Consider the following 15,711-nt stretch of genomic DNA (forward strand, 5'->3'; position numbering starts at 1 on the left):
AATTGAAGGTGTAGTTTAATCTGTGAAGTTGTTCTCTAAATAATATCAACACTGGGGCTTATTTGCATAAAGTAAACCAAGGCATTAACCACCGTGACCTGTGACCTAATGTTTAGCTGTGCTGGCAGTGTTGTTTGATGGGGTCCATTGCTGGAATGGGTTAGTTTGCCCATTTAGTCCAGACAGAAATACTGTATCTCTAAATATATCTAGAACATTTTGGAGGAACAGAGTTTTTACTTATATTATTAGACGAATAACAATACATTTAGTTTTTTCCCCCCACTAAAACCATGCATATTTACAATGACCTCTGAGCTGGGTCTTGACAAGAAAATGAATTTGAATAATTATCCACTGACTTTTTGTACAATTATGTACACCCTTTCCTGAGGATAAACTGTGGTGACCCTTTAAATTTCAGTTGGTGTATCTTTGCTTATTCTAAAAAATCTCTTTTCAGTATTAAATTAGTTAATAGTAACCTTTTTATCTTACAGCAAGGACAAAGTCAGCATTGTGAAACGTGATATAAAGTGTCTGCTGGAGCTTTGTGACCACTGGTTAGTGCCTGTTGACCTGACTAATGTGTGAACCTTATGGTTGGTGAAGTGTGTAAAGTGATCTTGGTAAGGATGAGTAACAACTTTGTCTCTTTTGATTTAACAAAGTGGTGTCAGTCCATACGTGAGAAGTAATTACCTCCTTCTCAATGTGAATTAAAGGATTTATATCATGTTTAGTTATTGCAGGTCTAGTGAGTGAAGAGTTTGGAATGTGAGGTCTGTTGAGGACATGTGCTGCCTTTAACCGTACAAAGAATAATTTGGGCCCCACCTTTTGTCGCTTAAAGAAGAAGCTTCTTGTACTCCCTGCAAAATTAAACCACTCTGCATGTGCAAGAACAAAGGGAGCTGGAACAAAATGAGCACTCAAGACCAACAGCATCAGAAGACATTTATTATTTATGTTAATTGATTCTGGCAGTTTGGAGACAGTACCTTGTAATGCAACACCCCTCCAGGACAGGAAGATGATAAACACACACTAATCTCCTCCAGCATGCATACTGAACAGGCTGCTTCCTCCTCATGTGAATCTTTCTTCTCACATCAACCTGGAACTGTGAGGAACTATGTGACTCCAGTTTTATTCTAGATGCTTTGAATTGTTAGAACACCAGGCCTTTACAGTGTATACAGCCTTTATGTAGGATTTTTTACACCAAAAAAAAAACAAAAACAGAAGTATTGTTATATTTTTAATTCTATAACCTAAATTTCTCCCAACTCCACAAGACAGAACAAATTGAAATGCAGTGAAATCCAAAGGTTTTTTGTTGTTGTTCTTCATTCGAAAATTGTGATAATTAATTGATTCCATGTTTTCTCTGACATGCTTTTATTTAATTAAACACTGCTAAGCTAACACAAGGATAGATGAGATGTAACACTCATTTAGTAGAAGTGAAATGGGGAAAAAAAAAGGTCACACGCATCTTGATGTAGATGGCATTGCACTCAGCATCGTGCTGCAATTAAATTTTAATGAGGTCTCTCCATTCTGCTCAACTAGAGCAGTCAGATGTTACTGTGCAGATTCTCGGCTACTCAGCCTCTTTCTGTTACCTACTTGCTTTTCTTACACTCTCATGAGCTTTCAAATCAAACCACATGAAAAATAATATCCAGCCAAAAAGAACTCCTGCTTAGGTTGATCTTGATGTTTTGAGATGGATTTGTGTCACAGTTGCTATAGGAAGAGATTTCTTTAAATTATCATTTTGAGATCTAGTTCATGTAACAAAGGGATATTATAAACATGCTTCTCTTCTCTTTCATATGAGAATGTTAGGAGTAGTAACAAAAAAAGAACATCCTTTCTTTTATTCAAACAGCACCTAATATCACACGTAATTCTTCAACTCTGATTTAAAATGTTTAGTTTCATCCCTTTTAAATACTTTCCAATCTGGTATTTCAAAGCTGTTTTTGCATTTGTTCACCTGCCTAAGATTCCTTTACTTTACAGTGTTGTTGTGCACATGCACTCACATATACAGAAAGAACACACATACATAAAATATGTAAAATTTACACTCTGTCACTACATTTCTGTCACTCAAGCCCTCATAATTTACACAAAACATCCCTCACTGAGCCTAATCACATTTTAGCATGCAGGATGATGCATAATCACGTATCTGCTGTGTGCTAATCTGCAACAGTGTCTCCATGTTAATTATGAGATAGAAGAGCATTTGACACAAATCTGATAATCTGTACATTATGTTTGAGTAAAGCGAAGAGCAACATTTAAGGCATGTTTCCATGAGGTGCTTGGTTTTTGCAAGCTCTGTGTTGTTTTTAACAATGCCAGCAGCCTGGATCTGTGGATGTCAGAGTTCATCATTCAGACTCTAATGGCTCTCTGAGAAATTAGGGACATTCATAGTTTCCCGGGGATTAATCCTGATTTAGTGACCCCCGACTTCTTATCTTGCACCACCAGCCGGTAAAGCAGGTTTTTACTAATTTTAATATCACAACTGCTGGCACAGGGTGAACTTTGGTGTTTTTTCACCTGGTAATACACTTTATTTTTGTAATTTGACATACACAACACAGGGCGGAAACACTAGGAAAGGAATGAGCTGAAGGGAAAAGGGTGAGAGCATGTTTGCCTCTACAGACATCTTTATCTCTACCCCCTGGTGCGAGAAGACATTGACCCATGCATGAATTAAAAGACTGGGTAGTATTTATGTAATTACAGACACAACAAAGTAACTAAAAATTTTTCTCTCTGCAATAGATGTCTTGAAAGCTTCATGTAACTTGGAGAACGCCTTCAAGTCCCCACCACGCCATAATTTAAACAGTTTACACTATTACTTAAAAGATAGTAAAGTCATGGCCAGGTGTGTATAGGGCCAAATGTATCCTCTCCCCCAGGACTAAAAAATTATGGCTACTGTGGCTGTCAAACAACAAGAAAGGTTGGGAGCTTAGAGCTACATGTAACTCTGTCATTCACTGCAAGCAGTCACCATGGATACACTGCACTCTGGCATCTACCAGAAGCTCATTTGGCTGCCATGCTGCTTGATCTGCGTAGTCCAGATCGGCTGGCCACCATGTGTTGATCTGGTCGGTGTTGCTTTCTGTTGCAGCAGTAGAGTTTCCTCCAGGCTGGTCCTTCACTGTGGGTTTAGATTTTTCTTCACACTGCTCAGTTGCAGGTTTTTGGCACTTGGTTAGTTCCAAGGCATTCATTCAATTTATGTTAGTGAAGTCCAAGTCTGACAGCTGATAATCTTTTAATACATCAGGTTATGTGTGGAACCGTAACTATCAGCGTAAAAATATGCATTGCTGCTGTGAATTGAAGAGTAAATATAATGAATTCACATAGTGACGTGGGCCTAATGGGCCTAATATTGATTCCTGGGAGCCACCTTTATCAACAATATAGGCGCTTGATTTTCATCAGCAACAACAACACTAAACAACAGCAGCAACAACACTACATGAAACATATGATTTGAACAATTTGTAAGCAGAAATACAAAAATATAAAAATGAAATTGTAACAGTGATACTATTTATCAAATAAGTTGATTGTGTGATCAAATACTGCAGATGCTATTGTAATGTGAACCTACACTGACTAACAGCACCTGTTGGCATTTGCCATGATCAGCATGTGTCATACCACACAGTACAAAGCAGTAATAATGTTGATGATGATGTACAGAGAGATAAGTGAACTAGGTTTAGGTTCAGGACAAGGCCAGAAGGCAATGACCCAGCTCTTGGAGGACAGTAAGACAAATGCACCAAAGCAGTCTGTCTTCTGCTGTAATAACTATTATTTCTTTCTGTAAATATTTGACAGTGTCATAGCAGCAGCAAGGTTTGTTCGATTTGGTCCAAAAGATAACTTAACAATAAAAGAGGGAAGAGAGGATGGAAATTCTGTTATCAGGACAATCAAGAAATTTTGTAATTTGTCTGACTTCTGCCTGTGTTCATGTTTTTAAAGTTCAACCCTCATTTACATATTTTTCATTATCCCATAGGAAGTCGTCCCAGCTTCATAAAGCTGCAATACTTTTGCACTTGTAAATCATTACTTCTCTTATCATGCAAAAAAAAAAAGGGTCGACTCACTTATTTTTATTAGAAAAGCCAGATATAATCGTAGTTGTAATGTTTCTGGGGAAGAAATCCAGACTGATCAAAACATAAAAACTTCTTTACTGGGAAATCCTGCAGCATATTTATCTTTTCAGCAGTGAGAGCTTTGTAACTTTTGAATAAGTGCCAGTTGATTAACAATAATAGATTTCACTGTTTGGATATGCAAGTTAGAGCCAAGTTAGAGCAATTAGTTGACAATGTGTCAGTCTGTCTAAAAGGAAGAGTTTACATTTTGCTGAACGGCTTGTCTGCTTTTTTCACTAAAAGTTTCATGAGAAAATTAGTGCCACTTTTGTACTTTTAAGTTATGTACGTATAATGAGAGCCAGCAGCCTGGAGGCTGGATGTAGTTGTTCAAACTTTTCAAAAATACCCACTGAATCTCCCTCACAAGATTTTTCACAGTTTTTTCACAGTGCAGGTTTTGTGAAGAGTTGAGTAGGAGGCTAAAGGTGCACGCATGTGTATGGTGTTTAGCCTTTTTAATTAATAATTGATATTAAACTTAATAAACTTAACAGTCTTTTTATTTAGTGATTGAGATGGTGAGTGAAGTGTTCGGCCTGTGCACATAACATTGGTTTAAAAACAAACAATCCTCACTGATTAAAGATTAGCTCATAAAAATATCATTACTCGCTTGGAGTGAAACTATGGAGAATATATGCATCCACAGAAAAGTGCACAGACTCAGATTGTCAAAGCCGCCTCAGTGATGGATTACACCCAGAAAAGCTGATCTTGTATTCATTTGTCTGGAGAAGCTGCCAGCTTCAGCAGTTGTATAACTTTTTAAAAAATGAACAGCTACAATACAGTAAAGTATGTGATAATTCCCAATGAAGTATTATGGCTATAAATACTAAAAGTTTTATTGCAAGTGTTTTAACAAAAGCAAGTTATCACAGCTGGCATAACTGGTTAGGTATATTATTGTTGTTGACTTTTCTACGGCTGAATTCTTTTGTCAAGTGAGTTGTGACTGTAAACTTGTTTTAAGGAGCAGTAACACTTGTCTAAGGTGCTTTTTATTTAGATGTTTACCAGTACCACAAAATGCACTTTGTACAAGGCAAATTAAAATTTAGATGATTACTTTGATTTTTTAGAATCTGACATTTCTTAGTATGCGGTGTAGTAATCTGTAGTGAAAATGGTGAACAATAGTCTAATTCACAACCAGTGAGCTCGCTTGCATATATTTAAAGTAAGACGAGAGGCAGTGGGAGTGAATTTGCATATAGCAATATTAACAAAGATGCTTTATTTTAAAATGCTTGTTTCCCTCAGTCGTCAGCCATCTTTCTTTCACTTTGTTTACTGGTTAAACAGAACTTTCTTCAGGGCAGGAGATTGGCTTAAAAATATAATTAAATTCAAAGCGCCAGTGTTCCTTCTGTGTCTCTGTGTAATGTTCTACTTTGAGCAAATTAAAAAAACACTGGGAGCCATTGCACATGAATCTTTTATGACCTTGGGAGAGCAGTTAAAGTGAAAGACAAAAAGCTGTGCTCATGGAGCATACTGGACACTCAGATCAATCAAATGTCGGTCAGGCAGACTCCTCTCTGTGAGGAATGTTAATCTGAGTGTCTGGGACTCAGTGTCTTTGAGTGCAGCATCACAGTTGCTCAAGTGTTAGACGTAAAGAGACATAAATTACTCGATAACAGTGACTCTCAGATCCATTAAGAATTTTTCTTCTGCTTTCAGACATAATGTTAGCATAATTTAAGTCTGTCAGATGTAAGTTTAACGTAATTTGACTTTTGGAAAAGACTTATTATGTCTGAAAAACTGCTGAAGGAAAACCTTTGATTAGTAGGCCTTTGTAGGTCATATTCATAATGCTGTGTGTAAAACTAGATATATATATTAGATATATATTGAAAGATGTTCTATAAATGTTTGGTACAACTCACCCTTATGAACATACATAGGTACTTTCACATTAGCTATACAAACATTAGTCTTGGTTGGCTTATTAGTCTACTTTATCCTGCTGTGATATGCCACAAGATGTGACATAAATAGTGCATATCTTGTTTGGTGCCTAACTCCAGGATCTGCAACCTGTGTCTCAGACACACACACACAAACACACATGCACACACACACACACATACAGAAACACTGTACTTTTCAACACTAACTCCCTTAATCCCACATATTTGATAAATCTGTTACAATGCACTACTTAGAAATATATAACTGGACATCTCAACCAAGAGGTGGTTAAATGTTGTCACATTAAAAAAGCGAATAAGAGACTGGTTTATTTGTCTCCATCAACAGTTGTACTCCACTTCTTCTCCTGTGTCTGTCCACACAGTGATGTCAGTCAGTTCACTGCTTTTTTTTACATCACTCTATGACTCAGAATACATAAAAATGGGAGTGATTTGGAGCAATCAGTCAGTTTACAGTTGCCACGTTACAAAGACCCAGAGAGAGGACTTATTCCTTCTCTGCTGTTCCAAATTTTGAAGAAAAGTTGATCAATGTGAGGTTGTGCAGTATTTTTAAGAAGGGAGTTTGGTTTTTTAGACAGTGTATTAAGCCAACATCCATATTTTTTGCTACTTTTGCTCTAGAATGATTTGTGACAGGTGCTAAAAGTAGGACTGTAATTTTGATGTTCTTTCGCAAAGAAAAATGAGTGAGTTAACATTTTGATGCTAAGTAGAGACTTTGAAAGTGTGAGCCACAACGCCCAGAAATCTTTTTAGCTGTGATGTGTTTAATCACCCTTTGAGTGAAAATTTGAAAAAAAAAGAGAGCCAGTTAATTTCCATAAAATTTCAGTTTTCAGTCACTGTGGTTTGATAGAGGAGGCAGCTATTGCTTGTCAACCAGAAATGTGATTAAGCACTGAAATATTCTCTGTCGACTGAGGAACACTTATTGAGCATTCACCAAAAGCAACTCACATATTCCCTTAGTCATTATGCATTGTGGCAGGGAAGAAATGAAAAAAAAAAAAAAACGATCTGCTTTGAATTGACTCTGTTTAATCCTAAATACAGATTCTTGGGTCTGCATTTTTGGGGGGCAGTGCATCTTCCTTTCAACAATAATAGTGCCAAATATTACTCTGCACAACGAGAATGCCTCGATTCACATGCTGAAGACATACTGAGCAGAGAAATGGGCTTCACTGTAATAACAGTCTCCCTACCTTCACCGTCATTAATCAAAATTATATTCTAAAGAATAAAACCAATTTATTAGTGTTATATTTCTGTTTATACGTATACGTGTCTTATTTTAGATCAACATATATATGTACAGTTCATCTAAATCACAGTTAAATGTCATAAACACAGAGTACCAAATTGTATTACAGCTTATTTAAATCTGTTTGGTCAAAATCAAATACTATGTCCTGCTGAAAGCTGTCTACATTGATTTGGAAACCTAATCTCCTAATTTTTAAAAAAAATGTTCCAGTGCCTCTGATCGCTGTCAGGTAATGCCACAAAGAACGGCATAAATAAAACCTTTAATAGCTTATTTAGCGTTCATAGGCAAGCTGTACATAATCAGCGCACAATGCTTTAGATTCAAAACAACATAACAACGAGTCCTCCCACAAGCATTTTCACATAATGCTTTAGTCATAATACTTTAATCATCAGTGAATTCCTTGTTTTTGTATTGAAGGAATATTATAAAAATTATAAAGACTTAAATACAGGAAGAAATTTAAATCCAGAATTTAAAATGTTTCTGCTTGTAAAATGCACATCAGTGAACAAATCATTATCATAGGTGTTATGCGTTTGTTATATTTGAAAAAAGAGAGAGAGAGAAACACAAAGCAATGCTACTGATTACCATCCTAATTTAGTGTGTTCACATACTAGTATTAGCACTACATACACTACCCAGGTGAAGTTGCTAAAAAGTGTATTGTTTTTGCAGGTATTTTTCCAAAGGCAAAGTTAGTCAGTTCACCTATGGGGGACCATGACGTTTTGCACAATTAACATGAACGATATCTTATTAAAAGAGATGCAATAATACCTTAATGTGACTCATTGCAAGTAACTGGACAGTCGCACATTTTTCATTAATTTCGCTCTGTAAGAAATTTAAAATAAAACAATCGAGGTGAATGGTCGGCTTTAATTTAGTTTGCTCAAAAATATTGGATTAATCAATTTTGAATATTATGTGAACCCATAACTTTGAGCACATCCTGATAATTTAATTTCAAATCAACCGTATATAGAGACCTGACAGTAAGAGCATGTTAAATTCTCCATATTATATTAACATATTATAGTCCATATTATATTAAAATTAAAATATTAAAAACCATTGTGTGTGGTGAATCTATATTTACTGGTTATAGTAACCACTCTTAGCTAAGACCATAGCTTCTATGACAGTATTACTGTCAAAGAGCTATGAGATACAGACACTAAAGTATTAGACTTACTGTTTTTCAAAAGTTAAGATGTTGCAGTATTGCATCATACACGTGCTTTTCCCTGAGTTTTTCTTGCCAGTGATGATATCATCGTCCTACACCATCTGCAATGGAAAGATATGTTCTCTGACTGGACCACTTCAGAGAGTTTGAACTCTTTGACATAGGTCATGCTATAGTAGATTTATTATGATGTTTAGGGTCATTGTGCTGCTGTATTGCCAAGATTCTACTGAGCTTCAGTTGGCAGGCTGCACTCTTAAATTATCTTGTGTGGGATACCTCAATAAACTTGGCATTTCTTTTTCACCCCGGTAATGGCAAACTGTCTATTACCGGGGGTGTCCAAACTTAGGATGCAAAGCAGCACCAAATCATTATGTTCCTTGTGGAATACTTCACAACATGTTTTTTATGTTGCTAAGCAGCATCTTTGGTCCATGTTCTTCTCAAACGGTTCAATCAGTAAAAGAACACTTTCCCAGTAGTAGCAGAATAATGGCTCCTCTGGCAGGTCAAACTGTAGACACCATGCTCCTTGCAACCATGCCCATGGAAGATCACAGATGTTTTTGAGATGTTTTTGTTGTTATTTAGGGCATCCTCTTTACCTGACAAAGTGTTCTGTGTTGTTCTTTTGGACTCACCTAAACATTTATATAAGTAATATTAGATGGGCACCCTATTCTAGGTTAGCCACTGCAGACTAGATGATGGCTCTGAAACAGGACATAATCTCACTTCAGTAGTGCGACTTGATTAATATTTTTACACAAAGCACTCAGTGATGTTCTTGATGTTACTAACGTGCAACATAATAGCACAGTTTATTCTCTCTCTGTTTCTCTTCACCGCTTTCCCTCGAAACTCCAACAAACAAACGCATTTGATTGGTTCGTGGAAATCTCGAAGTTCTCGTCCTATCTCGCGATATTGAATCTCCTTCCCAGCGAGAAGCGGATCCAAAGCGGCGTTCAGTCGCTGTTGTGGCTGGATGCAGCACAGTCAGTCACCCAGCCAGTTAGTCTCTGTCATTCAACTGTGATTCAGCCTAAAACTGGATTCTTTTTAACTGACCAACTAGCCGAAAACAACTGCTGCTGGTGGGTTTTAACAGACTTCGGCTCAGCACGACCTCTTTAATAGTGCAGGTAAGGTTGCTAGCGTTACGTCCTGTGGCTCCCACTGTCCAGACACCCATTCGCAGTGCTAGCAGATATTTTCACACTTCATTTTCACATCAGGAAAGCAGTGTTTAAATCCCACTATTCTCCGTCTCTTCTTCTCTCACATCTTCACCCTCGTGAAACTCTTTACCGTGAGGACTTTACCACAGCCTTTAGCGTACTGGCTCCTCTTAGCGGATTCAGAGTGGGAAGACAGGAACTTCAAAGCTCACTGTGGACTCTGAGGAATGCTTCTCCCCGTTAGCTTGAATGCTAACGACACATCTGCTTAGTATGGTAAAGTCGCTGTGGGCTGGCTCATTAGCTAGCTGGTTGCATTGCCTGCCAGCTCTACACAAAACAGCATTTTATTATTGTCCTGTTGTAGAGGTTGTGATAAGGCGGCTATGCGAGGATGCTATAACGGGAATTGAGTAAACGGACTGGGTCAGAAACTGACAAACTTGACTTGTGCAACTGGTTAACTAACGTCTAACTACTCATCGTTAGTTTTAACCTCAGTTTTGCTCCTTCTCTATAGCAAAGAGAGTGCTTTTTCTGTCTACCGTCGCCTAGTGTTTGCTCAAGGGGGATTTATTGGGTTTCGCTCTGATTCTGTAAGGTCTTGAACTGAAAGAGATAACGCTAGATAACGTTCATTAAAATGAATTGAAGCAGTTTAAATTGGATCTTTAACGTTACAGTACCGTGCTATCGTTTTATGCAAATAAATAAACAAATAAATTGAGTGAAGATGGTTTGTAAAATCATGCCAAAATTATTTTAATTTTGTTAATCAACAAAGTGCAGAAAACAGAAAAGCCAGAAACAATTAAGTGTTGGGTATGGCCACCCTTTTGCTTTTACATCAGGTAGGTTGTTTACAGAATGGAGAGCATGCTACAGTTCTTCTGTGGAACTAGTCTGTGTCAGTGTTTCCTGCCTCTTCGTGTAGTCCCAGACTGATTCCATGATGTTGAGATCAGGGCTCTGTGGGGGACATACCATCTGTTGCCAGACTTCTTGTTCTTCTCATCTCTGAATATAGTTCATTCTGACTCTAGATCTATATTTGAAGTTGCTGTCATGCCGCAGAATGTGTTTGGATAAGACACCTCCTTGATCTTGCATTGTGTGATATTTAAGAATTGTAATATACAATACCATGCTGCATGTTTTGGTGTGCAAGTTGTTGCCACAACATAGCTACTCTTAATGGCCACTGTTAATTAGCTTTCTTATGTGCAGAAATCATGTGTCGCTTGTCGGTATCCACTGAAGGGAAAATACAACTAACATGCAATTTAGCTTTTGACTATATAGGAGTCAGAAATTCAATCGCACTAATTAACTAACTAATATGCTAATTTTGTATTTTACTTATCAGCACTATGCTGGGGTACTTAAAATGTCTATAATAGATCTCTACAGTGTGATCTTTCTCTGCTTTGGTAACCACACAGCTGTCAACAGTGAGCATTGTTAAGGGTCATTTGGCTGGCATTATGCTATTTTGAGGGTACTGATATGTGGGCATATCCTCCTAAATGTCCACAAGAGAAAAAAAGATGATGGCAAGATTTACGTCTGTATGCTCAATTTGCAAAGTAAAAATAAACGCATAGTAAAATAGCTAGATTGATCAGCCAAGCTCATATATGGGCTGTGAGTAGATTATTAATATATGCTCAAGTTACCTTATATGATAAGTAACATGAAATTGAAGTTCACCATGCAGTTCACAACGTTTACATGCACTTAAGAAACCTGGTTACTGGAAAGCTACATGCAGCAGAAGAGTAATCTAATTTCTCCTCCAACTCTGACTTATTTTGCAAGCCTGGCACATAGATTTTAACTGTATAGTGACAGAAAATGCTGCTTTCTGACATTTACTTTTGTATGTGTCACATCAGTATGACAGCAGGAGAAAAATGGGGAGATGCATCTGATCCACTAGATGAATTGTCTGAATTTAAAAAAATCATCAGGGGAAAGTTAGTCAGACTTTTATGAGGCACTTTATGTTAGTAACATTTTCTATAGGTCTTCAGGTGGACTTTGCATTAGAAACAAAGCGCCGTCACCCCGCAAATGATGTCTCCATTCATTCAGCCTTTTACTCAACTGTATGTTCCTGTCTGCAGCCTTTTGTTACACACATGGAGAAAGCTGATTTGAAACCTGGTTACATGTATACATATCAAAGAAGTCCTTGTCTACCTGGGGAAATTAGGTTTCCCTAATCCCTTACACTATTTCAGAAACCAGCTTTTATATGACACTTAAAAAAATCAGCTTTCCCAAAAAAGCTGACTATAACCTACTTATGCAAGCACATGTAAAAACTGTTAGACAAAACAAAAGATGCGTTGCTCTTCTAACCGAGTCAATTCTATGAAATTAAAGTAGATTATAATTAACTTTTTAGGTTTTGAGCTTTAAAAGCTAAAGGAAGGATTCAGTATCAATGAAAAAGAAAATGGCAAATGCACTGTGAGAAAGGTTTCTTTGTGTGGCACAATTAAAAATAGCTAGGGCTACCCCCTGAAAGTCATCGAGTTTGTTTGTTTTTTGCATTAGCCCACAACATAACCATAAATCAAATAGAAACAAAAATGTACAGGGATAACAAATCAAATAAGGACATATAAATAAGGAGATTAAGTCAATTCACCTATCCATTATTGAATATTGATATTGAACAGCCATATTCCAGTTGAATGAGGAATTCCTGAGACAGACAACCTTAAAATAGCTTTGTAGCAGGAATTATTTATATTACTGAAACACACCATTTAAGCTTAGTATACTGATTAGATTGCAAAAATTAATTCCTGAGCAGAAAATGCTACAGTGTTTTAGTAGTAGTAGTAGTAGAGATGATGATATTACTAATAGTAGACTCAGTTGAACAATAAACAAAAAGCTGGGGGTGTAATTATTCAGAAAAAAAAATTTCTCCACTTGTAATCTGTGACATTATGGCAGCCATTCTGTCAATTTTGGCAACCAACATTGATCCCTGGCAGCCGGCCTGGCTACCATTTCAAAAACTTGATGTCGAGTAATGTCTGGATTCATTTGGTTTCATTTTAATTTTCCCTGAGTTTACAAAGGAGCCACTAAGGTAAACGGATAGCAGCAAATGCAGAGCAGGATGTACACTAGTCAATAGTGAAGTATAAAAACTTACAGTACATTAGTTATCTTAATGTAATAAGATAGCACGGCATCTAATAAGAATAGGGTGCTATGTCTAAGCAGTAAATGTGTTAAAACGTTTAATTGAATTTAAAGTTAACTGGTGCGCTAGTTTGAGCCAGTTTGCTGGTGGGAACAAAAATTTTGATAATGCATGTACTGTTAATAAAGCTGAACTAGTGTCATTAATGGAAATAAGCATATAAATGTATATAAGATTTGGTATATGGTGTCATAGCCAGGAAGGACCTGCAGAAATGTGCCTAAAAAAACTTGGACACAAAATCTTGTTCCATAGAGTGTGGATTAGTACAAACACTGGCAGAAGTAGGAAGCTTGTTAATTACTGAGCCTGCTAACAAGACATAGTTGATAGAAATGGGTAGAGAAGGCAGAATATGGTAATACTTTAGTCGCATTTTTTCAATTATCTGTATATCAATGTTATCACTGTTATACAGACCCATAGCTTCTCCTCTGATTTCTCCGTTGACCTAGGTTTTCGCTATACTTGCAAAATTTTACCAAATCCTTATGTTGTTAAACACAACACATTTAAATTGTTAAACCCATATTGCTCCGTTAGGATTGCTATCTCTAGGAAATATTAAACATAGTACCCTATCTAGAAATATCTGCTGGATTTGGCTGACTGCAGTTTGATGTCTGTACTGTAATTTATTGTTGATTTATGTCCTCCCAAAGCCATTTTAGTCTCTTCTCTTATGAGTGACCTTAATCAGCATGTTTCACCACACTACATGAGACAGTCAAGTGTCCTTGCAGCTTAAGTTCTCCTTTTGTTTTATATGTGTAGATCATTTAAAACACTAAGGGGCACAGGACAGAAAGCCGTCAAATAAATGATGTCTTCTATTAAAGTCTACTGATTTTTGCCCATTTTCTGTGGATCTGGATTTGCAGAGTGAGCGTGTGAAAGTAGAAAGCAGATGTAGCATCTAACTTGTAGCATGTCCAATTCATTGCTGTATAGTAATTACTATACTGTCCATAAATCTAACACCATTGTACATTGTCTTTGTGTCTGTTCCTACTCAACTATTACACAGTTGCCTATAAAGAACCACCATTGCTTAATATTACACTGTGAAGCCTAAGTTATTTTGCTATGTTTGAACATGTCAGCCTCAACAAGTATCAACAGCAAGATCTAAGTCTGTGCCGGATTTTTCTTTTTATAGTGTGCGTGAGACTCTGTGCTGCGTGATATGGCCATACAATAATTTGACAATCTTTAGAACTAACATTGTACAACAATCACCCTTATGAGGCTCGTTGTGCCTTGAGTTAATAACTGTAGTGGTGGAAAAGTGTTAAACTGCTATATAGAATGCAAAGTTGTCATCACACTATGTTAACTGTTCGGGCACTCAGGCGCCATCTGTTTATCTGTGATTTCCCCTGTCTTTCTGTTGTTGAGTTGGAAACTGGGCTTTTACTTTCTGACTGTCTGCCGTAATAGGTCAGTAGAGCATTCCCATCTTAGCTTTGCAAGAACAACTAGCAGATCTCGCATGACACCAGTGAAAAACTGTTAATGAATTTTTAATTATTTGTTATTCCCGATACTGTTGCTTGCTATTGTAACTTAATTTCTCCAGGTAATATCCCTTTTTTTTTCTTCTCATTTTCATGAGAAGAACCATCATATTTAAACTACACATGCAGGGCAACTATTCAGCAGGGACACGTAAAACAGGTCACATCAATCTTAAAATGATGCCAGTTTTCCACAGCAGTTAACAGACATGCCGTAACTTCACATTTTATATTCTGCGTAAAGCTGAGGATGTACTGTTTTTTAAAAATGTTGGTCCTCTGGACATTATTCATAAATTCAACCTTTTTCATTAATTTTTTAAATTTGGTTTACAATGGTCTTCAACTATACAAAATGAAAATGCACTGGCTTGGTCCCTGTTTCTTTTTGAACTCCTACATTTGGTAATGACTTTAAAGGTGACAGAAACTGAGGTTTTAACTATGCTTACCACAAAAGCCTTGTCTCTGAGCTAGGCTGCTAGTCATGTCAGCTAGTTAACCCACCTGCTATGTTCTATTAGGATGATGGTGCAACTGAGTTGACCCAGAATAGATACATAACTAATTGAAATGCATCCATCAACTTACAACTGTTACCGTGACCCCTAATAATAATCATATGCCTTGTAGTTTGAATTTCTAATTGATTGTTAACTTTTAGGTCGAAACTCTCAGCAACAACTGACTTCAGAGTGTTGATCCGGCTGTTGTATGAATCCTGCATTAGCAAGATGATATAGTGTAATTGTTATAAAATCTTGGCTATAGCAACTACCAGTGTGATGAGATACCAGCCAATACTTGTGTTTCATTCTGTATATTTCAAATTGTGCCATGTGCCTTTATAAAATATAACCTCTTGCCTATTATCAACAAATAAAACATTCTGGAAGATGAAACCCTTTTGTTTTCTTATTTTAATGTAGAAAGAAAATGTAACATTTATTTTCATCTGTTTACAAGGCCTCTTTTTGGAGCTTGTTCATCATCTTAATTAGGCTTTAAAGAAAAGGTCTGCATGAGGCTGATTCTTTTCTCACATTCATGAGGCTTTACCATCTGTTTTCTACCAGCAGCCCAAAAAAGGGATAATGCTGCCAGATTATAAGCAACACCCATTTAAATATCTTGCATCTTTCTA

The 15,711-nt window shown here is 36.8% G+C and overlaps 1 protein-coding gene across 3 annotated transcripts in view; it reads left to right on the top strand.

The window, feature by feature from the left end:
• Positions 1-9,570: 9,570 nt before the first annotated feature.
• Positions 9,571-15,711, top strand: part of glceb (glucuronic acid epimerase b) — a 47,238-nt gene continuing 41,097 nt past the window's right edge. The window contains exon 1 of one of the 3 annotated variants that reach the window (XM_067495834.1): positions 9,571-9,788. The gene's annotated coding sequence lies outside the window, so the exon portion shown is untranslated. The remainder of the gene's footprint in view (positions 9,789-15,711) is intronic. The other 2 variants (XM_067495833.1, XM_067495832.1) reach the window with 2 other exon arrangements.

This window comes from Channa argus, chromosome 2, assembly GCF_033026475.1.
Source record: "Channa argus isolate prfri chromosome 2, Channa argus male v1.0, whole genome shotgun sequence".
NCBI lineage: Eukaryota > Metazoa > Chordata > Actinopteri > Anabantiformes > Channidae > Channa > Channa argus.